Below are 26273 nucleotides of genomic sequence, written 5' to 3' on the forward strand. Positions count from 1 at the left end.
ATGCCAGTGTATCTATGAGCTCATCTGCCCTGGGTATAGGGTGAGCATCAGTTTTGGTTACCAAGTTGAGACCTCTATAGTCGACACAAAACCTCATTTCCTTCTTTCCATCTTTGGAATTGGGTTTTGGTACCAGTACCACAGGAGAAGCCCATGGACTGTCAGAGTGCTCAACCACTCCTAGTTCCAACATCTTCTGAACTTCTTGCTTTATGCAGTCCCTGACATGGTCAGGCTGCCTATAGATCTTACTTTTGACAGGTAAACTGTCTCCAGTATCTATAGTGTGCTCACACCAAGAAGTGGTGCCTGGCACAATGGAGAAGAGTTCTGAAAATTGTCCTAGGAGATTTATGCAATTATCTTTCTGCTCAGCAGTAAGACAATCAGCCAAAACTACACCTTCCACAAGAGCATCTTGTTCTGTGGAAGAGAAGAGATCAGGTAGAGGATCACTGTCTTCTTCCTGTCCCTCATCTGTTGCCATGAGCAGGGTGAGATCAGCCCTGTCATAGTAGGGTTTCAGGCGGTTGACATGGAGCACCCTAAGGGGACTCCTGGCAGTGCCTAAGTCAACCAAGTAGGTGACTTCACCCTTCTTTTCAACAATTGTGTGTGGACCACTCCATTTATCTTGGAGTGCTCTTGGGGCCACAGGCTCCAAGACCCACACTTTCTGCCCTGGTTGGTACTGAACCAAAACAGCCTTCTGATCATGCCATTGCTTCTGGAGCTCTTGGCTGGCCTGAAGGTTTTTACTGGCCTTTTTTATGTACTCAGCCATCCTTGATCTGAGGCCAAGTACATAGTCCACAATATCCTGCTTAGGAGCTTTTAAAGGTTGTTCCCAACCCTCCTTTACAAGTGTGAGTGGACCCCTAACAGGGTGTCCAAAAAGAAGTTGAAAGGGGCTGAAGCCCACTCCTTTCTGGGGTACCTCCCTGTAGGCAAAAAGGAGGCATGGTAGAAGGATATCCCATCTCCTGCGGAGTTTTTCAGGGAGTCCCATAATCATGCCTTTGAGAGTTTTATTAAATCTCTCCACCAGTCCATTTGTTTGTGGATGATAGGGTGTTGTGAACTTGTAAGTTACACCACACTCCTTCCACATGGCCTTTAAGTATGCAGACATGAAATTGCTTCCTCTGTCTGATACTACTTCCTTTGGGAAGCCCACCCTGGAAAATATTCCCAGGAGGGCCTTTGCCACTGCAGGAGCTGTAGTGGTCCTTAAAGGAATAGCTTCAGGATATCTTGTGGCATGGTCCACTACCACTAAGATAAACCTATTGCCTGAAGCAGTAGGAGGGTCAAGGGGGCCAACTATGTCAACCCCTACCCTTTCAAAGGGAACCCCAACCACAGGCAGTGGGATAAGGGGTGCCTTTGGGGTGCCACCTGTCTTGCCACTGGCTTGACAGGTTTCACAGGACTTACAAAATTATTTTGTGTCCTCAGACATCCTAGGCCAATGAAACAATGGTACCAATCTGTCCCAAGTTTTCATTTGACCCAGGTGCCCAGCTAAGGGAATGTCATGTGCCAGTGTTAGGAGGAACTTTCTGTACTCCTGAGGAATCACTAATCTCCTGGCAGCTCCAGGTTTAGGATCCCTATGCTCAGTGTACAAGAGGTTGTCCTCCCAGTAAACTCTGTGTGAGTCACTGACATCCCCATTAGCCTGTTTGACAGCTTGCTGTCTGAGACCCTCTAATGTGGGACAGGTTTGCTGTGCCACACTCAGCTCCTCTCTGGCAGGCCCCCCTTCACCCAAAAGCTCAGCAGTGTCTGCTTCCAGCTCCTCTGGTGTAGGTTCTGCACAGGGAGGGAATTCTTCTTCCTCAGAAGTAGAATCCACTGTAGAGGGAGGGATAGTAGGAAGTGGTTTGCTTCTACTAGCCCTAGCTTTAGGGAGCACTTGGTCCATTGTTCCAGGATCCAAGCTTCCCTGTCCTTTTTGCTTTTTGGCCTGAGCCCTTGTCAAAGCAAAAATATGCCCTGGAATGCCCAGCATTGCTGCATGGGCCTCCAACTCCACATCTGACCAAGCTGATGTCTCCAAATCATTCCCTAATAGACAGTCTACAGGTAAATCTGAAGCTACCACAACTTTCTTTGGACCAGATACCCCCCCCCCCAGTTGAGATTTACAACAGCCATGGGGTGGCTTTGTGTTATGTTGTGAGCATCGGTTACTTGGTACTGGTGTCCAAGTATGTGTTGTTCAGGGTGCACCAGTTTCTCAATCACCATTGTGACACTGGCACCTGTGTCCCTGTAGGCCTGGACCTCAACACCATTTATTAGGGTTAGTTGCTTGTACTTCTCCAAGTTATGGGGGCAAGCAACCAAAGTGGCTAAGTCAATAGCCCCTTCAGAGACTAAAGTAGCCTCTGTGGTCTCCCTAATTAGACCAACCCCAACTAAATTACCAAAAGTGAGCCCAGCTACTCCCTTGGATTGGCTATTAGTAGGTTTGCTCCCACCACCACTGCTATTAGTAGGGACACTAGGTGTAGCAGTAGGGGTTGTAGTGGTAGGAGCTGTGGTGCCTTTCTTTGGACAACTGGGATCTGTTGTCCAATGGCCTTTTATTTTACATAAATAGCACCATGGTTTCTTTTCCTTGTTCTGATTAAAGGAGGATTTGGACCCACCACCCCCACCAGAGTGTTTTTGTGGGCCTGATGAAGACTCATTTTTAGATTTGTCCCCACCCTTGTCAGAAGACTTACCATCCTTCTTTTTGTTGCCATCTTTGTCACCCCCTGTATGAACTTTTCTGTTCACTCTTGTTCTGACCCATTTGTCTGCCTTCTTTCCCAATTCTTGGGGAGAGGTCAGATCAGAGTCCACCAAGTACTGGTGCAACAAATCAGACACACAATTATTAAGAATATGCTCTCTCAGGATCAGGTTATACAGGCTGTCATAATCAGTAACTTTACTGCCATGTAACCACCCCTCCAAGGCCTTCACTGCCTGGTCAATGAAATCAACCCAGTCTTGTGAAGACTCCTTTTTGGTATCTCTGAACTTTATCCTGTACTGTTCAGTGGTTAAGCCATAACCATCCAGGAGTGCATTCTTAAGAACTTGGAAATTATTGGCATCATTTTCTTTCACTGTAAGGAGCCTATCCCTACCTTTTCCACTAAATGATAGCCATAGGATAGCAGCCCACTGCTTTTGAGGGACATCCTGTACAGCACAGGCCCTCTCAAGTGCAGCAAACCACTTGTTAATGTCCTCCCCCTCCTTATAAGGGGGAACTATCTTGTGCAGATTCCTGGAATCATGCTCTTTTGCAGGATGACTATGGGGAATACTGCTGCTGCCACCATGGGTATCTAAACCCATCTTCTGTCTTTCCCTCTCTATTTCTAAAGACTGTCTATCCAAATCCAGCTGTTGCTTCTTGAGCTTCAGTCTGGTTTGCTCCACTCTCAATCTATTGAGCTCCCTTTCTAACAATCTGTCATCAGGGTGGGTGGGAGGGACATTTCTAGATACAGAGGTATGATGGGAATGAACAGAAGGAGACCTGTTCCTTACAGAGGGCACCCTAACAGCTTGGCTACCAGTATAATGTGAGAGCACATCATCAGTATGATGTGATTCAACCTCTGTACCAACTATGCTAGACTGTCTAGTAATGGGCAGGCTGAGAAGTTTCTTTCCTGAACCTTTTCCTGGGGGAGTCCCTGGATCAGATTGAGAACCATTAGCTACTTTTTCTACAGATTGGGCACTTATGGCCTTATCCTGTACTCTAAGCATATTAATTAACAGTTCTAAGGAAGGATTCTTCCCTACACTCAAACCTCTCTCTATGCAGAGACTCCTTGCTCCTTTCCAGCTAAGGTGATCATATGCAAGTTTGGACAGTTCTACTTTTTGGCCTGTGCCAGACATTTTTAGAGAGAGTTAAAGTGATAGACAAAGAGAAAAAAAGTTTTCAGAACTTTTTGGAAAGACAGAAAAAACTTTTTAAACTTTTAAGAACTTTTTGAAAGTTTAGAAGTACTTTTCAGCACTTAGAAAAGAGTGAAAAGAGGAAATGCAAAACTTTTTGGCTATGTGTATATACACTGACCTTGTTTTGTATATTTTTCTCTTATGAAAAGTACAATGACAAGAGTGGTAAGTAGTCTCAAAGCACTTATCCCACCGCTGCACAACCAATGTAGGAGGCTAGACTGGCTTGTAGTGAGTACCAAGGGGTAGTTGCACCTTGCACCAGGCCCAGTTATCCCTTATTAGTGTATAGGGTGTCTAGCAGCTTAGGCTGATAGATAATGGTAGCTTAGCAGAGCAGCTTAGGCTGAACTAGGAGACGTGTGAAGCTACTACAGTACCACTTAGTGTCATATGCACAATATCATAAGAAAACACAATACACAGTTATACTAAAAATAAAGGTACTTTATTTTTATGACAATATGCCAAAGTATCTTAGAGTGTACCCTCAGTGAGAGGATAGGAAATATACACAAGATATATATACACAATAGCAAAAATATGCAGTATAGTCTTAGAAAACAGTGCAAACAATGTATAGTTACAATAGGATGCAATGGGGAAACATAGGGATAGGGGCAACACAAACCATATACTCCAGAAGTGGAATGCGAACCACGAATGGACCCCAAACCTATGTGACCTTGTAGAGGGTCGCTGGGACTATTAGCAAATAGTGAGAGTTAGCAAAATAACCCTCCCCAAGACCCTGAAAAGTGAGTGCAAAGTGCACCAAAGTTTCCCTAAGGACAAAATAGTCGTGTTAGAGGGAAAATGCAAGGAAAACACAAATCAGCAATGCAACAACAATGGATTCCTGACTGAGGGTACCTGTGGAACAAGGGGACCAAGTCCAAAAGTCACAAGCAGCTCGGAGTTGGGCAGATGCCCAAGAAATGCCAGCGGTTGGTGCAAAGAAGCTCTTACTAGGCTGAAGAACTGTGAATACTGCAGGAACGACAAGGGCTAGAGACTTCCCCTTTGGAGGATGGATTCCCTACGCCTAGGAGAGTCGTGCAGAAGTGTTTTCCCGCCGGATGGACGCCAACAAGCCTTGCTACACGCAAATCGTGCGTTTGGCGTTTTTGGACGCTGCTGGGGCCCAGGAGGGACCAGGAGGTAGCAAATTGGACCTGCAGAGAGAGGGGACGTCGAGCAAGACAAAGAGCCCTCACTGAAGCAGGTAGCACCCGGAGAAGTGCCAGAAACAGGCACTACAGGATGCGTGAAACGGTGCTCGCCGAAGTTGCACAAAGGAGTCCCACGTCGCCGGAGACCAACTTAGAAAGTCGTGCAATGCAGGTTAGAGTGCCGTGGACCCAGGCTTGGCTGTGCACGAAGGATTTCCGCCGGAAGTGCACAGGGGCCGGAGTAGCTTGCAAAGTCGCGGTTCCCAGCAATGCAGCCCAGCGAGGTGAGGCAAGGACTTACCTCCACCAAACTTGGGCTGAAGAGTCACTGGACTGTGAGGGTCACTTGGACGGTGTCGCTGGATTCGAGGGACCTCGCTCGTCGTGCTGAGATGAGACCCAAGGGACCGGTAATGCAGCTTTTTGGTGCCTGCGATTGCAGGGGGAAGATTCCGTCGACCCACGGGAGATTTCTTCGGAGCTTCTGGTGCAGAGAGGAGGCAGACTACCCCCACAGCATGCACAAGCAGGAAAACAGTCGAGAAGGCGGCAGGATCAGCGTTACAGAGTTGCAGTAGTCGTCTTTGCTACTATGTTGCAGGTTTGCAGGCTTCCAGCGCGGTCAGCGGTCGATTCCTTACCAGAAGGTGAAGAGGGAGATGCAGAGGAACTCGGCTGAGCTCAGGCATTCGTTATCTGAAGTTTCCCCAGAGACAGAGACCCTAAATAGCCAGAAAAGAGGGTTTGGCTACCTAGGAGAGAGGAAAGGCTACTAACACCTGAAGGAGCCTATCACAAGGAGTCTCTGACGTCACCTGGTGGCACTGGCCACTCAGAGCAGTCCAGTGTGCCAGCAGCACCTCTGTTTCCAAGATGGCAGAGGTCTGGAGCACACTGGAGGAGCTCTGGACACCTCCCAGGGGAGGTGCAGGTCAGGGGAGTGGTCACTCCCCTTTCCTTTGTCCAGTTTCGCGCCAGAGCAGGGGCTAAGGGGTCCCTGAACCGGTGTAGACTGGCTTATGCAGAATTGAGCACATCTGTGCCCAACAAAGCATTTCCAGAGGCTGGGGGAGGCTACTCCTCCCCTGCCTTCACACCATTTTCCAAAGGGAGAGGGTGTCACACCCTCTCTCAGAGGAAGTTCTTTGTTCTGCCATCCTGGGCCAGGCCTGGCTGGACCCCAGGAGGGCAGCTGCCTGTCTGAGGGGTTGGCAGCAGCAGCAGCTGCAGTGAAACCCCAGGAAGGGCAGTCTGGCAGTACCAGGGTCTGTGCTACAGACCACTGGGATCATGGAATTGTACCAACAATGCCAGGATGGCATAGAGGGGGCAATTCCATGATCATAGACATGTTACATGGCCATATTCGGAGTTACCATGGTGAAGCTACATATAGGTAGTGACCTATATGTAGTGCACGCGTGTAATGGTGTCCCCGCACTCACAAAGTTCAGTGAATTGGCTCTGAACAATGTGGGGGTACCTTGGCTAGTGCCAGGGTGCCCTCACACTAAGTAACTTTGCACCTAACCTTTACCAGGTAAAGGTTAGACATATAGGTGACTTATAAGTTACTTAAGTGCAGTGTAAAATGGCTGTGAAATAACGTGGACGTTATTTCACTCAGGCTGCAGTGGCAGGCCTGTGTAAGAATTGTCAGAGCTCCCTATGGGTGGCAAAAGAAATGCTGCAGCCCATAGGGATCTCCTGGAACCCCAATACCCTGGGTACCTCAGTACCATATACTAGGGAATTATAAGGGTGTTCCAGTAAGCCAATGTAAATTGGTAAAATTGGTCACTAGCCTGTTAGTGACAATTTAGAAAGAAATGAGAGAGCATAACCACTGAGGTTCTGATTAGCAGAGCCTCAGTGAGACAGTTAGTCACTACACAGGTAACACATTCAGGCACACTTATGAGCACTGGGGCCCTGGGTTACCAGGGTCCCAGTGACACATACAACTAAAACAACATATATACAGTGAAAAATGGGGGTAACATGCCAGGCAAGATGGTACTTTCCTACACAACCCCCCCCCAAACGAAGGACAATAAGACTAGCCATTACCTGATGAGTCTTCATTGTCTAAGTGGAAATATCTGGAGAGTCCATCTGCATTGGAGTGGCTACTCCCAGGTCTATGTTCCACTGTATAGTCCATTCCCTGTAGGGATATGGACCACCTCAACAATTTAGGATTTTCACCTTTCATTTGTTTTAGCCAAAGTAGAGGTTTGTGGTCTGTCTGAACAATGAAGTGAGTGCCAAACAGGTATGGCCTCAACTTCTTCAGAGCCCAGACCACAGCAAAGGCCTCCCTCTCAATGGCAGACCAACGCTTTTCTCTAGGGGTCAACCTTCTACTAATAAAAGCAACCGGTTGATCCTGGCCCTCAGAATTAAGTTGTGATAGGACTGCCCCTACTCCTAATTCAGATGCATCAGTTTGGACATAGAATTTTTTAGAGTAACAAGGGCTTTTCAGGACAGGTGCAGAGCACATGGCCTGCTTCAGCTCCTCAAAAGCTTTCTGACAGTTTGCTGTCCATAATACCTTTTTAGGCATTTTCTTGGATGTGAGGTCATTAAGAGGGGCTGCAATGGAGCCATAGTTCTTAATGAACCTCCTGTAATACCCAGTGAGGCCTAGGAAGGCTCTCACCTGAGTCTGAGTGGTAGGGGGAACCCAATCAATAATAGTTTGGATTTTCCCCTGAAGTGGTGCAATCTGTTCCCCACCAACAAGGTGTCCCAGATAAACCACCTTACCCTGCCCTATCTGGCACTTTGAAGCCTTGATAGTGAGGCCTGCCTTTTGCAGGGCCTCCAAAACTTTCCAAAGGTGGACCAGGTGATCATCCCAGCTGGAGCTAAAGACAGCTATATCATCCAAATATGCTGCACTGAAAGCTTCCAGCCCTTGCAGGACTGTGTTCACCAACCTTTGAAAAGTGGCAGGTGCATTTTTCAGACCAAAAGGCATTACAGTAAACTGGTAATGTCCTCCAATGGTAGAAAATGCAGTCTTAGATTTAGCATCTTCTGACAATTTGATCTGCCAATACCCTGCAGTCAAATCAAAAGTGCTTAGATACTTGGCAGATGCCAGTGTATCTATGAGCTCATCTGCCCTGGGTATAGGGTGAGCATCAGTTTTGGTTACCAAGTTGAGACCTCTATAGTCGACACAAAACCTCATTTCCTTCTTTCCATCTTTGGAATTGGGTTTTGGTACCAGTACCACAGGAGAAGCCCATGGACTGTCAGAGTGCTCAACCACTCCTAGTTCCAACATCTTCTGAACTTCTTGCTTTATGCAGTCCCTGACATGGTCAGGCTGCCTATAGATCTTACTTTTGACAGGTAAACTGTCTCCAGTATCTATAGTGTGCTCACACCAAGAAGTGGTGCCTGGCACAATGGAGAAGAGTTCTGAAAATTGTCCTAGGAGATTTATGCAATTATCTTTCTGCTCAGCAGTAAGACAATCAGCCAAAACTACACCTTCCACAAGAGCATCTTGTTCTGTGGAAGAGAAGAGATCAGGTAGAGGATCACTGTCTTCTTCCTGTCCCTCATCTGTTGCCATGAGCAGGGTGAGATCAGCCCTGTCATAGTAGGGTTTCAGGCGGTTGACATGGAGCACCCTAAGGGGACTCCTGGCAGTGCCTAAGTCAACCAAGTAGGTGACTTCACCCTTCTTTTCAACAATTGTGTGTGGACCACTCCATTTATCTTGGAGTGCTCTTGGGGCCACAGGCTCCAAGACCCACACTTTCTGCCCTGGTTGGTACTGAACCAAAACAGCCTTCTGATCATGCCATTGCTTCTGGAGCTCTTGGCTGGCCTGAAGGTTTTTACTGGCCTTTTTCATGTACTCAGCCATCCTTGATCTGAGGCCAAGTACATAGTCCACAATATCCTGCTTAGGAGCTTTTAAAGGTTGTTCCCAACCCTCCTTTACAAGTGTGAGTGGACCCCTAACAGGGTGTCCAAAAAGAAGTTCAAAGGGGCTGAAGCCCACTCCTTTCTGGGGTACCTCCCTGTAGGCAAAAAGGAGGCATGGTAGAAGGATATCCCATCTCCTGCGGAGTTTTTCAGGGAGTCCCATAATCATGCCTTTGAGAGTTTTATTAAATCTCTCCACCAGTCCATTTGTTTGTGGATGATAGGGTGTTGTGAACTTGTAAGTTACACCACACTCCTTCCACATGGCCTTTAAGTATGCAGACATGAAATTGCTTCCTCTGTCTGATACTACTTCCTTTGGGAAGCCCACCCTGGAAAATATTCCCAGGAGGGCCTTTGCCACTGCAGGAGCTGTAGTGGTCCTTAAAGGAATAGCTTCAGGATATCTTGTGGCATGGTCCACTACCACTAAGATAAACCTATTGCCTGAAGCAGTAGGAGGGTCAAGGGGGCCAACTATGTCAACCCCTACCCTTTCAAAGGGAACCCCAACCACAGGCAGTGGGATAAGGGGTGCCTTTGGGGTGCCACCTGTCTTGCCACTGGCTTGACAGGTTTCACAGGACTTACAAAATTCTTTTGTGTCCTCAGACATCCTAGGCCAATGAAACAATGGTACCAATCTGTCCCAAGTTTTCATTTGACCCAGGTGCCCAGCTAAGGGAATGTCATGTGCCAGTGTTAGGAGGAACTTTCTGTACTCCTGAGGAATCACTAATCTCCTGGCAGCTCCAGGTTTAGGATCCCTATGCTCAGTGTACAAGAGGTTGTCCTCCCAGTAAACTCTGTGTGAGTCACTGACATCCCCATTAGCCTGTTTGACAGCTTGCTGTCTGAGACCCTCTAATGTGGGACAGGTTTGCTGTGCCACACTCAGCTCCTCTCTGGCAGGCCCCCCTTCACCCAAAAGCTCAGCAGTGTCTACTTCCAGCTCCTCTGGTGTAGGTTCTGCACAGGGAGGGAATTCTTCTTCCTCAGAAGTAGAATCCACTGTAGAGGGAGGGATAGTAGGAAGTGGTTTGCTTCTACTAGCCCTAGCTTTAGGGAGCACTTGGTCCATTGTTCCAGGATCCAAGCTTCCCTGTCCTTTTTGCTTTTTGGCCTGAGCCCTTGTCAAAGCAAAAATATGCCCTGGAATGCCCAGCATTGCTGCATGGGCCTCCAACTCCACATCTGACCAAGCTGATGTCTCCAAATCATTCCCTAATAGACAGTCTACAGGTAAATCTGAAGCTACCACAACTTTCTTTGGACCAGATACCCCCCCCCCAGTTGAGATTTACAACAGCCATGGGGTGGCTTTGTGTTATGTTGTGAGCATCGGTTACTTGGTACTGGTGTCCAAGTATGTGTTGTTCAGGGTGCACCAGTTTCTCAATCACCATTGTGACACTGGCACCTGTGTCCCTGTAGGCCTGGACCTCAACACCATTTATTAGGGTTAGTTGCTTGTACTTCTCCAAGTTATGGGGGCAAGCAACCAAAGTGGCTAAGTCAATAGCCCCTTCAGAGACTAAAGTAGCCTCTGTGGTCTCCCTAATTAGACCAACCCCAACTAAATTACCAAAAGTGAGCCCAGCTACTCCCTTGGATTGGCTATTAGTAGGTTTGCTCCCACCACCACTGCTATTAGTAGGGACACTAGGTGTAGCAGTAGGGGTTGTAGTGGTAGGAGCTGTGGTGCCTTTCTTTGGACAACTGGGATCTGTTGTCCAATGGCCTTTTATTTTACATAAATAGCACCATGGTTTCTTTTCCTTGTTCTGATTAAAGGAGGATTTGGACCCACCACCCCCACCAGAGTGTTTTTGTGGGCCTGATGAAGACTCATTTTTAGATTTGTCCCCACCCTTGTCAGAAGACTTACCATCCTTCTTTTTGTTGCCATCTTTGTCACCCCCTGTATGAACTTTTCTGTTCACTCTTGTTCTGACCCATTTGTCTGCCTTCTTTCCCAATTCTTGGGGAGAGGTCAGATCAGAGTCCACCAAGTACTGGTGCAACAAATCAGACACACAATTATTAAGAATATGCTCTCTCAGGATCAGGTTATACAGGCTGTCATAATCAGTAACTTTACTGCCATGTAACCACCCCTCCAAGGCCTTCACTGCCTGGTCAATGAAATCAACCCAGTCTTGTGAAGACTCCTTTTTGGTATCTCTGAACTTTATCCTGTACTGTTCAGTGGTTAAGCCATAACCATCCAGGAGTGCATTCTTAAGAACTTGGAAATTATTGGCATCATTTTCTTTCACTGTAAGGAGCCTATCCCTACCTTTTCCACTAAATGATAGCCATAGGATAGCAGCCCACTGCTTTTGAGGGACATCCTGTACAGCACAGGCCCTCTCAAGTGCAGCAAACCACTTGTTAATGTCCTCCCCCTCCTTATAAGGGGGAACTATCTTGTGCAGATTCCTGGAATCATGCTCTTTTGCAGGATGACTATGGGGAATACTGCTGCTGCCACCATGGGTATCTAAACCCATCTTCTGTCTTTCCCTCTCTATTTCTAAAGACTGTCTATCCAAATCCAGCTGTTGCTTCTTGAGCTTCAGTCTGGTTTGCTCCACTCTCAATCTATTGAGCTCCCTTTCTAACAATCTGTCATCAGGGTGGGTGGGAGGGACATTTCTAGATACAGAGGTATGATGGGAATGAACAGAAGGAGACCTGTTCCTTACAGAGGGCACCCTAACAGCTTGGCTACCAGTATAATGTGAGAGCACATCATCAGTATGATGTGATTCAACCTCTGTACCAACTATGCTAGACTGTCTAGTAATGGGCAGGCTGAGAAGTTTCTTTCCTGAACCTTTTCCTGGGGGAGTCCCTGGATCAGATTGAGAACCATTAGCTACTTTTTCTACAGATTGGGCACTTATGGCCTTATCCTGTACTCTAAGCATATTAATTAACAGTTCTAAGGAAGGATTCTTCCCTACACTCAAACCTCTCTCTATGCAGAGACTCCTTGCTCCTTTCCAGCTAAGGTGATCATATGCAAGTTTGGACAGTTCTACTTTTTGGCCTGTGCCAGACATTTTTAGAGAGAGTTAAAGTGATAGACAAAGAGAAAAAAAGTTTTCAGAACTTTTTGGAAAGACAGAAAAAACTTTTTAAACTTTTAAGAACTTTTTGAAAGTTTAGAAGTACTTTTCAGCACTTAGAAAAGAGTGAAAAGAGGAAATGCAAAACTTTTTGGCTATGTGTATATACACTGACCTTGTTTTGTATATTTTTCTCTTATGAAAAGTACAATGACAAGAGTGGTAAGTAGTCTCAAAGCACTTATCCCACCGCTGCACAACCAATGTAGGAGGCTAGACTGGCTTGTAGTGAGTACCAAGGGGTAGTTGCACCTTGCACCAGGCCCAGTTATCCCTTATTAGTGTATAGGGTGTCTAGCAGCTTAGGCTGATAGATAATGGTAGCTTAGCAGAGCAGCTTAGGCTGAACTAGGAGACGTGTGAAGCTACTACAGTACCACTTAGTGTCATATGCACAATATCATAAGAAAACACAATACACAGTTATACTAAAAATAAAGGTACTTTATTTTTATGACAATATGCCAAAGTATCTTAGAGTGTACCCTCAGTGAGAGGATAGGAAATATACACAAGATATATATACACAATAGCAAAAATATGCAGTATAGTCTTAGAAAACAGTGCAAACAATGTATAGTTACAATAGGATGCAATGGGGAAACATAGGGATAGGGGCAACACAAACCATATACTCCAGAAGTGGAATGCGAACCACGAATGGACCCCAAACCTATGTGACCTTGTAGAGGGTCGCTGGGACTATTAGCAAATAGTGAGAGTTAGCAAAATAACCCTCCCCAAGACCCTGAAAAGTGAGTGCAAAGTGCACCAAAGTTTCCCTAAGGACAAAATAGTCGTGTTAGAGGGAAAATGCAAGGAAAACACAAATCAGCAATGCAACAACGATGGATTCCTGACTGAGGGTACCTGTGGAACAAGGGGACCAAGTCCAAAAGTCACAAGCAGCTCGGAGTTGGGCAGATGCCCAAGAAATGCCAGCGGTTGGTGCAAAGAAGCTCTTACTAGGCTGAAGAACTGTGAATACTGCAGGAACGACAAGGGCTAGAGACTTCCCCTTTGGAGGATAGATCCCCCACGCCTCGGAGAGTCGTGCAGAAGTGTTTTCCCGCCGGATGGACGCCAACAAGCCTTGCTACACGCAAATCGTGCGTTTGGCGTTTTTGGACGCTGCTGGGGCCCAGGAGGGACCAGGAGGTCGCAAATTGGACCTGCAGAGAGAGGGGACGTCGAGCAAGACAAAGAGCCCTCACTGAAGCAGGTAGCACCCGGAGAAGAGCCAGAAACTGGCACTACGAGGATGCGTGAAACGGTAATCGCCGAAGTTGCACAAAGGAGTCCCACGCCCACGTCGCCGGAGACCAACTTAGAAAGTCGTGCAATGCAGGTTAGAGTGCTGTGGACCCAGGCTTGGCTGTGCACGAAGGATTTCCGCCGGAAGTGCACAGGGGCCGGAGTAGCTTGCAAAGTCGCGGTTCCCAGCAATGCAGCCCAGCGAGGTGAGGCAAGGACTTACCTCCACCAAACTTGGGCTGAAGAGTCACTGGACTGTGGGGGTCACTTGGACGGTGTCGCTGGATTCGAGGGACCTCGCTCGTCGTGCTGAGAGGAGACCCAAGGGACCGGTAATGCAGCTTTTTGGTGCCTGCGGTTGCAGGGGGAAGATTCCGTCGACCCACGGGAGATTTCTTCGGAGCTTCTGGTGCAGAGAGGAGGCAGACTACCCCCACAGCATGCACAAGCAGGAAAACAGTCGAGAAGGCGGCAGGATCAGCGTTACAGAGTTGCAGTAGTCGTCTTTGCTACTATGTTGCAGGTTTGCAGGCTTCCAGCGCGGTCAGCGGTCGATTCCTTATCAGAAGGTGAAGAGGGAGATGCAGAGGAACTCGGCTGAGCTCATGCATTCGTTATCTGAAGTTTCCCCAGAGACAGAGACCCTAAATAGCCAGAAAAGAGGGTTTGGCTTCCTAGGAGAGAGGAAAGGCTACTAACACCTGAAGGAGCCTATCACAAGGAGTCTCTGACGTCACCTGGTGGCACTGGCCACTCAGAGCAGTCCAGTGTGCCAGCAGCACCTCTGTTTCCAAGATGGCAGAGGTCTGGAGCACACTGGAGGAGCTCTGGACACCTCCCAGGGGAGGTGCAGGTCAGGGGAGTGGTCACTCCCCTTTCCTTTGTCCAGTTTCGCGCCAGAGCAGGGGCTAAGGGGTCCCTGAACCGGTGTAGACTGGCTTATGCAGAATTGGGCACATCTGTGCCCAACAAAGCATTTCCAGAGGCTGGGGGAGGCTACTCCTCTCCTGCCTTCACACCATTTTCCAAAGGGAGAGGGTGTCACACCCTCTCTCAGAGGAAGTTCTTTGTTCTGCCATCCTGGGCCAGGCCTGGCTGGACCCCAGGAGGGCAGCTGCCTGTCTGAGGGGTTGGCAGCAGCAGCAGCTGCAGTGAAACCCCAGGAAGGGCAGTCTGGCAGTACCAGGGTCTGTGCTACAGACCACTGGGATCATGGAATTGTACCAACAATGCCAGGATGGCATAGAGGGGGCAATTCCATGATCATAGACATGTTACATGGCCATATTCGGAGTTACCATGGTGAAGCTACATATAGGTAGTGACCTATATGTAGTGCACGCGTGTAATGGTGTCCCCGCACTCACAAAGTTCAGTGAATTGGCTCTGAACAATGTGGGGGTACCTTGGCTAGTGCCAGGGTGCCCTCACACTAAGTAACTTTGCACCTAACCTTTACCAGGTAAAGGTTAGACATATAGGTGACTTATAAGTTACTTAAGTGCAGTGTAAAATGGCTGTGAAATAACGTGGACGTTATTTCACTCAGGCTGCAGTGGCAGGCCTGTGTAAGAATTGTCAGAGCTCCCTATGGGTGGCAAAAGAAATGCTGCAGCCCATAGGGATCTCCTGGAACCCCAATACCCTGGGTACCTCAGTACCATATACTAGGGAATTATAAGGGTGTTCCAGTAAGCCAATGTAAATTGGTAAAATTGGTCACTAGCCTGTTAGTGACAATTTAGAAAGAAATGAGAGAGCATAACCACTGAGGTTCTGATTAGCAGAGCCTCAGTGAGACAGTTAGTCACTACACAGGTAACACATTCAGGCACACTTATGAGCACTGGGGCCCTGGGTTACCAGGGTCCCAGTGACACATACAACTAAAACAACATATATACAGTGAAAAATGGGGGTAACATGCCAGGCAAGATGGTACTTTCCTACACTTATTCACCCAAGGGATTTTTCCTTGTTGGGGATGCAGTTTGATGGGGCTATTTACGTTGACAAGGCGTTGCTTATGGGTTGCGCCATTTCGTGTGCACTTTTTGAAACTTTCAGCTCTTTTTTACAATGGGTCTTTGTGACGGGCAGCGGACATGTAGGTGTTACGCACTACCTCAATGACTTCTTGTTTGTCGGCAAGGCGGGTACAGGTGAGTGTGGTAGGGCACTGCATCAGTCTGAAGCTATGGCTGCTGAATTTGGGGTGCCCTTGGCTCCTGAGAAGGCGGAGGGTCGTAGTAGAACACCGATTTTTCTGGGAATTGAATTAGATACAGTTCACCTGATTGTGCGCCTGCCCAGACAGAAAGAGGTGTAGTTTCAGGCCTGTTTGGAGGAAGTGATGAGTGAGGGTTGTGTGGAGCTCGCGCAAATGCAAAAAATATTGGGTTTCTTGACCTTTGTTTGCAAGGCGGTATGTGTGGGTAGGACCTTTTACAGGCAGCCTGGATTGGCACTTACTGGTGTAACATTGCCCCATTACAGGATTTGGATGTCTATAGCGGTGAGACTGGTTTTGGGTGTTTGGCACTCTTTTCTTGAGGATTTCAATGGAGTTTCTTGGTTTCAAGAAGAGAAGATGGTGTGGCAGGTTCAGATTTTCTCTGATGCAGCTGGGGTGCATGGCTTTGGCTTGTTTTGTGATGGCAGGTGGTGTGCTGAGCCTTGGCCTCAATCTTGGTTACAGCATGGATGGAGCATTTTTGGATTTTTTTCCCCTCCTGGTGGCATTGGTGGCCCGGGGGGACAAATTGCAGAACAGTACTGTGATGTTTCATGTAGACAATATGACGGTAGTAGAGTTGGTGAATAGGCAGAGGGTTCATGACTTGAGAGTTCAGCGGCTGCTGAGGAGCGTTATGCTGTTGTCCATGCACAGTAACATTGAATTTAGAGCGACTCATGTGCCGGGTGTGAACAATGTTATAGCTGACTCATTATCTCGTTCACAGTGGCATCATTTTCACATTATGGCTCTCGGAGCAGAGGAGGTCAAGATGTTGGTCCCTGCAAAAGTTTGGGAGTGGGGGGCTTCAGAGTTCTTAGGATGGTGGAGAAGCCTTTAGCCGACTCTACTCGAAGGAGCTATCAGCTCACCTGGATGGATTTTATGAAGTTCCAGGAGACAGCGGGCATGCGTCATTGATGGACAGAAATGACAGAGAAGGATCTGTTATGGTGTATGTGTTGGGTTTGCTTGATAAGTAGCTGTCTCTGGCAACAAGAGCGGGCAATCAGACTGGTGTGTCCTTTTAGGGAAAGCTGTGGTGAGGCTTTGACCCTGCAGGAGATGAGATGTTGGGGAGAGTTTTGAAGGGTTGGGGTACGGAAAGACCAGGTTTGGGGCTGGGGCTGAGGGAAGCAGTGACATTTGAACTGTTAGTTAATATGTTCAGCTGTTTGGAAGGGTGTTCTTATGACAAGTTTGACGTGGCAGTTTTCCAGTTGTGTATGATTTCGATGTTTTTTAGGGCTTACAGAGTGTCAGAGGTTTTGGATCTGGGGAGTGCGGAGGGCATCAGGAGCGATGAAGTGCACTTAGAGGCTTGTCGTGCAGGTATATGGTTGCGAAGGTCTAAGACGGATCAGGTGTGGAGAGGAAAGTTGAGTCAGTTGAACGAAGGATGGTGTGAGTTGGTAAGCCCTGTGAAAGAATGGCTGGTTTTTATGGGATGGCCGGGGGCTGTTTTTTATCATCAAAATGGTACTAAGGTCACGGCTTTTCAGCTCTTGGCTGTGCTGCACAGGGCTGTTGCTGCGGCAGACAGGGACCCAACTGCGTTTGTGACCCATTTCTTTAGGATTGGGGCTGCGACATCGGCAATGCACCTGGGGTGGGGACCGTCGTGGATTCACTAGATTGGGAGGTGGAGTTGAGATGCAGTGAGTTTTCCATGCTGAAGTAACATGGTGAATGGGAATGGGGAAATGGGGAGGAAAGGGGTTTGTGGGGGAATGAGGTTAGCTAACCTTTTTTTTCCCTAGGATGTGTGAGAGATCCGTTGAGCAGCAAAGCTGTGACATGGATAGTGGGACACTCCTCTGTGCACTGGGCAGTAAAGTATGCTGAGCGGCAGAACTATGGATGTAACTTGGGACTGCCAAGCAGATGGAATAAGGTGCTATCGTGGGGGAAAGAGGTATGAGATTGGGAAGTTTGCTGTCTTTTCTGGCATCATTGGTGCCAATGAGAGGCTGTCCAGACATGTTACTAGTTCATCTGGGGAAGAATGACTTGATGCAATTGTCAGGATTCTCACTACTGCAACACATGCAGCAGGATCTGGAGATACTGACTTGGAAATTGCATGTGACTTGTCTAGTGTTGTAGGAAAGTACCATCTTGCCTGGCATGTTACCCCCATTTTTACTTGTATGATGTTTGTTTTTGCCTGTGTCACTGGGATCCTGCTAGCCAGGACCCCAGTGCTCATAAAGTGTGCCCTGTATGTGTTTCCTGTGTGGTGCCTAATTGTATCATTGAGGCTCTGCTAACCAGAACCTCAGTGTTTATGCTCTCTCTGCTTTTAAAATTGTTACTGCAGGCTAGTGACTAATTTTACCAATTCTGAATGGCACACTGGAACACCCTTATAATTCCCTAGTATATGGTACCTAGGTACCCAGGGTATTGGGGTTCCAGGAGATCCCTATGGGCTGCAGCATTTCTTTTGCCACCCATAGGGAGCTCAGACAATTCTTACACAGGACTGCCACTGCAGCCTGAGTGAAATAACGTCCACATTATTTCACAGCCATTTTACACTGTACTTAGGTAACTTATAAGTCACCCATATGTCTAACCCTTACTTAGTGAAGGTTAGGTGCAAAGATACTTAGTGTGAGGAAACCCTGGCACTAGCCAAGGTGCCCCCACATTGTTCAGGGCAATTTCCCAGAACTTTGTGAGTGCGGGGACACCATTACACGTGTGAACTACATATAGGTCAATACCTATATGTAGCGTCACAATGGTAACTTCGAACATGGCCATGTAACATGAATAGGATCATGGAATTGTCACCCCAATACAATTCTGGTAATGGGGGGGGAAATTCCATGCATCCCGGGGCTCCAGCATAGATCCCGGGTACTGCCAAACTAACTCTCTGTGGTTTTCTCTGCAGCTACCGCTGCTGCCAACCATCAGACAGGTTTCTGCCCCCTAGGGCCTGGGCAGCCCAGTCCCAGGAAGGCAGAACAAAGGATTTCCTCTGAGAGAGGATGTTACACCCTCTCCATTTGGAAATAGGTATTAAGGGCCAGAGAGGAGTAGCCTCTCCTGGTCTCTGGAAATGCTTTGAAGGGCACAGATGGTGCCCTCCTTGCATAAGCCAGTCTATACCGGTTCAGGGATCCCCCCAGCCCTGCTCTGGCACGAAACTAGACAACGGAAAGGGGAGTGACCACTCCCCTGACCAGCACCTCCCAAGGGGAGGTGCCCAGAGCTACTCCATTGTGTCCCAGACATCTGCCATCTTGGATGTAGAGGTGTGAGGGCACAATGGACACCTCTGAGTGGCCAGTGCCAGTAGGTGACGTCAGAGACCCCTCCTGATAGGTGCTCACCTCTCTCTGTAGCCAATCCTCCTCTGAGGGCTATTTAGGGTCCCTTCTGTGGGTTTCTCATCAAATAACAAATGCACTTCTCTCTTCGACTTCTGCCAAGGATCGGCTGCTGACTGCTCCAGGACGCCTGCAAAACTGCAACAAAGTAATAGGAAGACTACCAGCAACATTGTAGCGCCTAATCCTGCTGGCTTTCTCGACTGTTTCCTGGTGGTGAATGCTCTGAGGGCTGTCTGCCTTCACCCTGCACTGGAAGCCAAGAAGAAATCGCCAGTGAGTCGATAGAATCTTCCCCCTGGAAACACAGGCACCAAACTTCTGCATCACCGGTCCTCTGGGTCCCCTCTCATCTTGACGAGCATGGTCCCTGGAACACAGAAGCTGGGTCCAAGTGTCCTGATAGTCCAGTGGCCCTTCTGTCCAAAGTTGGTGGAGGTAAGTCCTTGCCTCCCCACCCCAGACAGTAATCCTGTGTACTGCATGAACTGCAACTGCTAGGGCTTCTGTGCACTTTTGCAAGACTTCCTTTGTGAACAGCCCAGGTCCCCAGCACTCTGTCCTGATTTGCCCAACTCGCTGAGTTGGACTCCGACTTCGTGAGACCCTCTTTGTTGTGCTGAGATGACTGCCGTACTCAGATTTTCAGAAATGCCTGTTAAGGTACTTCTGCGGGTGCTGCCTGCTTTTGCGTGGGCTCTCTGTGTTGCTCAGCGCCACCTCTGTCTCCTCCTCCAAGGGGCGATCTCCTGGTCGTTCCTGGGCCCTGGCAGCACCCAAAACCTTCGATGGCGACTCTTGCAGCTACCAAGGCTTGTTTGTGGTTTTTCTGGGTGGAAACAACTCTGTATCCTCCAGCGCGCCATGTGGCATCTTCTGACCAGAGGAGAAGTCCCTGGCACCTTCTGTTGTTGCAGAATCTTGGGCTTCTTCCACCCGGAGGCAGCCCTTTTGCACCTTCATCCGAGGTTTAGTGGGCTCCTGCCCCCCCCATCTCTGTAGGGCAGACAACCATTGTGTATGCCATCCACGGGCTGGCAGCCCAGATGCAGCAATCTAATGCATTCCTAGACGGCATTCATGGTGGATTGGCGGCCCAACCGAGATCGATCCAGGCTCTGGCCTCCTCTCTGATGGCAGCCATTGTCCCTGTTTCAACCATCCCCCCTCCAACTTCAACTTCCCAGTCACAATTTCCTCAACCCCAACCCATCCCAAGCACACAGCCTGATGGGCATGCACTCAAGACAACACCCTTGAGTGTCACAAGCAAACACAAGCACCACACTTCATCCCACAGACACAAACACCGTCCAGTTGCAGATACACCAACATCCACTATTTTCACTGTCTCCGTCCTCCTCCACCTCCCACCCAGTTATGTCCACACTCAAACCTGCATGAACTACATCATCAACCACTACCTGCATCATCAGCACACCAAGCAGAACACACGCCTCACTGGCAGACACCTCCACAACATCCATGCACATGTCCCATGTGTCCTCTCCCACAGTGTCTGTCCCACCCCTCCTAAAGTACACAGACACAAGCACTCAGACACCCAACAGCCATCCACCTCACAACAGCATACAATCCATGCACCGGCACCCAAATCCAGCAGACAAACACCTCCAACAACCCCTCCCTCATCCTCCACTCCCATTACTTCTCCCTCTCCCCAAAACAATGTCCCTAAAAAGCTCTTCCTTTCACCTACCCCCATCCTGCACGTATGGGCAGGGTATCAAGGACCCAGCCAAGCACCTCAGCCAAACAGTCCATGGGCCTAGTTTCAGCAGTGCCTACTCGTGGTGGAAAGGATTCCAGGCCAAAAATACTGAAGGGCAAGGAGCCTACATCAGCCACCAAGAAGGGGATGGAGCCTGCACCAGCCACAAAGAAGGGGAAGGATCCTGCACAAGACACCAAGAAGGGGTAGGGGCTTGCACCAGCCACCAAGAAGGGGAAGGAGCCTGCACTAGCCACCAAGAAGGGGAAGGAGCCTGCACCAGCAGTTGTCACAGAACCCCCACCGCAAGTTGTGGTTGTGCATCCATCTGAGAATGCAGGGACTGAGCAGGAGCCTCCCACAACCACAGTGCAGCCATCAGAGGGTGCAGGGGCTGAGCAGGAGCCTCCCACAACCGCCACCACAGTGCAGCCATCAGAGGGTGCAAGGGCTGAGGAGGAGCCTCCCACCACCACCACCACAGTTCAGCCATCGGACGGTGTAGGGGCTGAGCACCACAGTGCAGCCGTCACCGCCCGTGGACACAATATAGTCCAGCCTCCATAGGCTCCTGTGTGGCCTGCCCCCACCAGAACCACTGGGGTATTCACCCACTCCAAAGACTGCAGTCTTGCACTCCCCAGGACAAAGAGCAATGGGCAGGCTGCCCCCTCCAGAACCAGTGGGCAAGACACACACTTGAGAGACTGTGGCCTTGCACTCCCCAGGGCAAAGAGCAATGGGCATGTTGCACCATCCAGAACCAGTCGGCAAGTCATCGACTCGAGAGACTGTGGCCTTGCACTCCCCTGGACAAAGGGCAATGGGCCTGTTGCCCCCTCCAGAACCAGTGGGCAAGTCACCCACTTCAGAGACTGTGGCCTTGCACTCCCCAGGACAAAGGGCAATGGGCCTGTTGCCCCCTCCAGAACCAGTGGGCAAGTCACCCACTTGAGAGACTGTGGCTTTGCACTCCCCAGGACCAAGCACAGGGCATGTTGCCCCCTCCAGAACCAGTGGTCTCGTTTCCACGTTCGGCTGAGGTGTCCCCTCCTCCCCCTGAGGTGCCTGCCTATTTGACAACTGATGCCCCTGCACTGTTCTCTCTGTATTGGTACAGAAATCGAGTGGGGCTTTGGACTTTGCCCTGTGGCCATGTGGCCTCTGTGAACTATAGACTGGGCAGTGTACATTTTTTGTACATTTGTACATATCTGCCTTGCCACATCGACTTAGTATTTTTGATGGTGATCTTATTACAATCACTGTAGTCAATTCCTGTTGTCCTTGCATTATTTTGCCGATTATCGTGGACAAATTGATTATATTGTGCATCTGATTGTGTATGTGGTGTGTGTTGTGCATGCGTGTGTTACTCTCATTCCCCCCCCCCTTGTGTGCTAGGCTGCTGTACTCACCGTCGGAGTCTTGGCCGGCGTTGGGGTTCGTGGTGGATCATGACATAGGAGATCATGGCGGCGTGGTTCTTCCCTGTGTCTCCAATGGTGAGTCCTTTGACTTTTGTGTTCTGTTTCCGCCAGGCTTTTGATGGCTTCGGTACCGCCCCAGAAAAGGTGGCGGTTTGCTATGTCACAATATGGTGGGCGGTACTTTGTCTTCCACCTGGCTGTAGGCGGCTACAGCCGTGGTGCCTGTTGTTTCCGCCCTGGCGGTCGGTGTGGTACATTGGCTGTCTTTCGGAGATATCACCGCCATGGTCATAATTTGGCAGTAGTTACCACCAGCCTGTTGTTTGTAATGCCACCACTTTTTCACCGACCGCCAGGGTCCTAATGAGGGCCTACATTTTCAGCACTGCTTTCACTACTGGCACTAAATTGCACCACAAGCAGCATGATATGCATATTTCCTGCCAATTGCCAGAGCTCCGTAGAATCGTGCACATTTTTAATGTAACTCTACAGATTTCCGTGGAGTGAAACTAACTTCTGCTTTTAGCTTGATTAGCTGAGAGTGCTTACTTAAGAATGAGAAGAAACATTTTAGAACTGAGTCTCTAAATCCAATGTGCCATTTTAGCATATTTATCAGAGCATTGTGGTAAACTGTGTTGAATGCTGATGATAGGTCAAGTAGGATGAGGAGGCACCCTTCTGTAGATATCGTCCATAACATTAAGGATGGCTGCTTCTATGCTATGGCTGCCATGAAGCCTGATTGGAAAGTGTCTAGAAGTTCAAATTATTCAGTGTATTTTTTAATTGGTTTCAACAACCATGTTTTAAGGGATTTTGCTAGGAAGGGAAGATTTCAGATTGAGCACTAGTTGTTGAGGTTTTCATGGCCAATCTTTAACATTTCATGAGAGGGGTGACCTGGCCTACTTTTAGACACCCTGGGACTGTAGAGAAAATTTTATCATGGTCACCTACGGGGTGTGAAGAGGTGGCTGATTTCCTTTATAAGGTATGAAGGGAAGGACGCCAAAGTGGGGGCTGTGGGGTTGTTCCTGCTTATGATTTCTGACAGTTCTTCTTCTGCAGGGGCTTGATTTAATTTCAAGATGCCTTGTTTTCATGGATAGCAATGTGAAGTCGATAGATGTAACACTTTGGTTTGAGCCATCAGATTAGAAGAGATTGATGGGCTCTGGTGATTCGTTAGTGATGATAAGGTCTAGTGTTGCACCTTTATGTGCCTTGTTCATTATAGTGTTGTACAAGGTCATTTAATTTATATACAAAAAGTGTTTTGCTTGAGCAATCAGGGAGTTTGTGTGATCATGCCATTGTAATCTCCAAGGAATATCTTGTTAGTGGAGAAATAGTTACGTGATGAGGTAAATTAGTTGTTCAGAAAGGAGGAGGTTTTCACCTGGTGATAGATGATGTGAAAGTTAGTTGGGTTCTTGCTGTCTTCAACAAATATGACTATTAGACGTTCAAATGTGGAGTAATCTTCTGTTTGGGGGGAAGTGAATATTAGTGTGTGAATATGACTGCTATTCCACCAACTGCCATTTGTCCATGGTATAGACATTTTATAGAGAAGTTGGGTGGGACTAATATGTTGGTTAGAAGGGAGGAGAGGCAATTGAGCCATGACCCCAGTGAGACAAGCAATAACAATATCTGGAGACATTATAATTGTAGCTATAACTTTGTTGTGCTTTGCTGCTTACCTTTCTGGCTGATGAGCCGTAAGAGGGGCAAAACTGATCCTGGGTTGCTTGTATTGTGGCACAGGGAGGAGCTGTCCTGACAGTTTGGATTGGACGGTTCTCACTGGGGCACAGTCTAGACTGATTTGCATATGGTTAGGTCCAACCTGGGGTGGCATGGAGAGAGAAAAATGATCGATTGCGATGAGCCTATAAACAATTGACTGTGGCTAACATTAATTCTAGCATTCCATCAATGACCCTATTTTGTGATGCCCAGCAGTTGTGTAGTATGCACTTGAGAGTGATTTTGGGGTTTACATGTGCTTTGTTGTGTGTGATCTGAACAGTCATGTTGTGATTAGACCCAAATTTGTTGAAGTGTTTCTGAGGTCTGTGGTTGTATCCTCTGTTGCTTTCAATAGCCTTGATTTTCATTTGAGGTGCAGTGGAAGTACATGGGTTGTGAGAAGGCATAAAGTATTAGGTTTCTGTTTGAGTTTGCCTGCATCCTGGCATGGAAGAGTGTGAGCTTGAGTTGTAGAGGGATAATAAAGATTGTATTTCTTTTAGGATTGTCCTGCTGGTATACCTGGCAGAGTGAGTGGATCTGCTTCATAGTGGTGTTATGGTCCATTGATATGTGTAGTTTGTCTTCGTATGAAAGAAGCACATGTGTGAACTGGGTGGTACAGTTCAGAGTTTGTTTGTCTTAGTAGTGAGTAGTTTCATTGTGACTGCGCTTATTTTTATGATCAAGGAGCTTAATTTGAGGTCTAGATGTAAGACATGTGAGATAAGAAGAGGCTGGGCTTGGTGGGAAAGATATGCTGGTTGTTGGTAGAAGTTGCTATAGGGCAGGAATTGGAATGAGTAGAAGAGTGGAGGGGTGACTCAGACATACATGAAGGTTGGTAGTGTAATCTGGTGCTGTGGTAAAGTGTGGAAGTTGTATTGTGAAAGGGCAGATTGTGCCTTAGTGGTTGATGCAGGTTGATGGTGTACTGTGCTACTTTTTTGTGGTTAGGAGGGTAGAAGTTGTATTGTGAGAGGGGAGAGAAGTGAGGATGGATTGGCCAGTGGTCAGAGTTGGATGGAGTCAGGTGGCTGAGTGAGGAGTGGAAGGTTGGGGTGTGAATTATATTCTATGAAGGGAGAGGTCAGCAGTGTAGATGATTATGTGATAGGTCAGAGTTGCATGGAGGGAGGTGGCTGAGTGAGAAGTTGGAGACTGCACTGTGGGTTGTGGGGTATAGTGCTGCTGTGTGTTGGCTGTTGTGCACTGAGGGGGGGAAATATAGCTGTGTTGTTTTGGTAATGGAATAGTGGATGCAGGAGTGGTGCGTCAGAATCAGGGATGGGGGTCATAATTGGGTTGTGAGTTGCCTGTGTTTTCTAGAGTTATGCAATTTGGGTAAGCAGAGATGGTGTTTGAGATGGATTGGTGGTTTGGGATGGATTGTATGAAGGTCTGTCATGATTATGAGTAAGATGGGAGATTCACATGGGAGAACATTGCACTTGGAATGCAGTACAGGTGTTGTTGGGGCTCTTGGTGCTCTGATTTGTGTGGTTGGATCGGAAGAGCCAAAGATGGGTGTATTTGCTCCAGTGGTTAACAGTGAGGCAGAGAGAGGAGAAAGTTAAGGGAATTGGGGTGTGTGTAAGTTTATGGCGTATCTTGTTTTTAAGGCATTGCATAGTATGGAGAAGTGTTTGTGGTTTAGTAAGTGAGTACACTGTGTTATCACTGTCAAAATACAGTAACCTGTACATATTTATGGTGTTTTCCTAGTTAAAGTTAACTGAAGTCAATATATTCATTTTGGTTCCACAGGGTATGTTACTTTTTTGGGGTATGAATAATTCAGTTAGTTGGAATTCTTTTCACTTGGCTGTGCAGTGTAAGTGTAAGATAATTTCCATTTTGTGGCAACCATCTTAAAGCCCATAGTTAAGGTTGAAAATGGAAGCCTGTGGTACTTCTTTAAGTAGTTGTGTTTAAAGCATTTTGGTGGCAGTATTAGAGAGATTAGTGAGGCAGGTGATTTTGAGAGAGCACCTCTTTTTTGAAGTGTGTTGTCTGTGTTTTTGCTCATTGTGATGGGTGGGTTGTGGGGTGATAAGTTGACCTAGTTTCCCTGAGCTGATGCAACTGGTTCACTTGATGTTGAGTTGGGTATGTGTTCCCTGTGTTTAACCCCTTAGCTGCTGGGCCTTTTCCCCCCCAGTGCTGAGCCCTTTTTTGGCTATTTGGGGTAGTTCGCGCTTAAGGCTTCATAACTTTTTGTCCACATAAGCTAACCACGCCAAATTTGCGTCCTTTTTTTCCAACATCCTAGGGATTCTAATGA

The sequence above is a fragment of the Pleurodeles waltl genome, chromosome 7 (assembly GCF_031143425.1).
Source record: "Pleurodeles waltl isolate 20211129_DDA chromosome 7, aPleWal1.hap1.20221129, whole genome shotgun sequence".
Classification (NCBI taxonomy): domain Eukaryota; kingdom Metazoa; phylum Chordata; class Amphibia; order Caudata; family Salamandridae; genus Pleurodeles; species Pleurodeles waltl.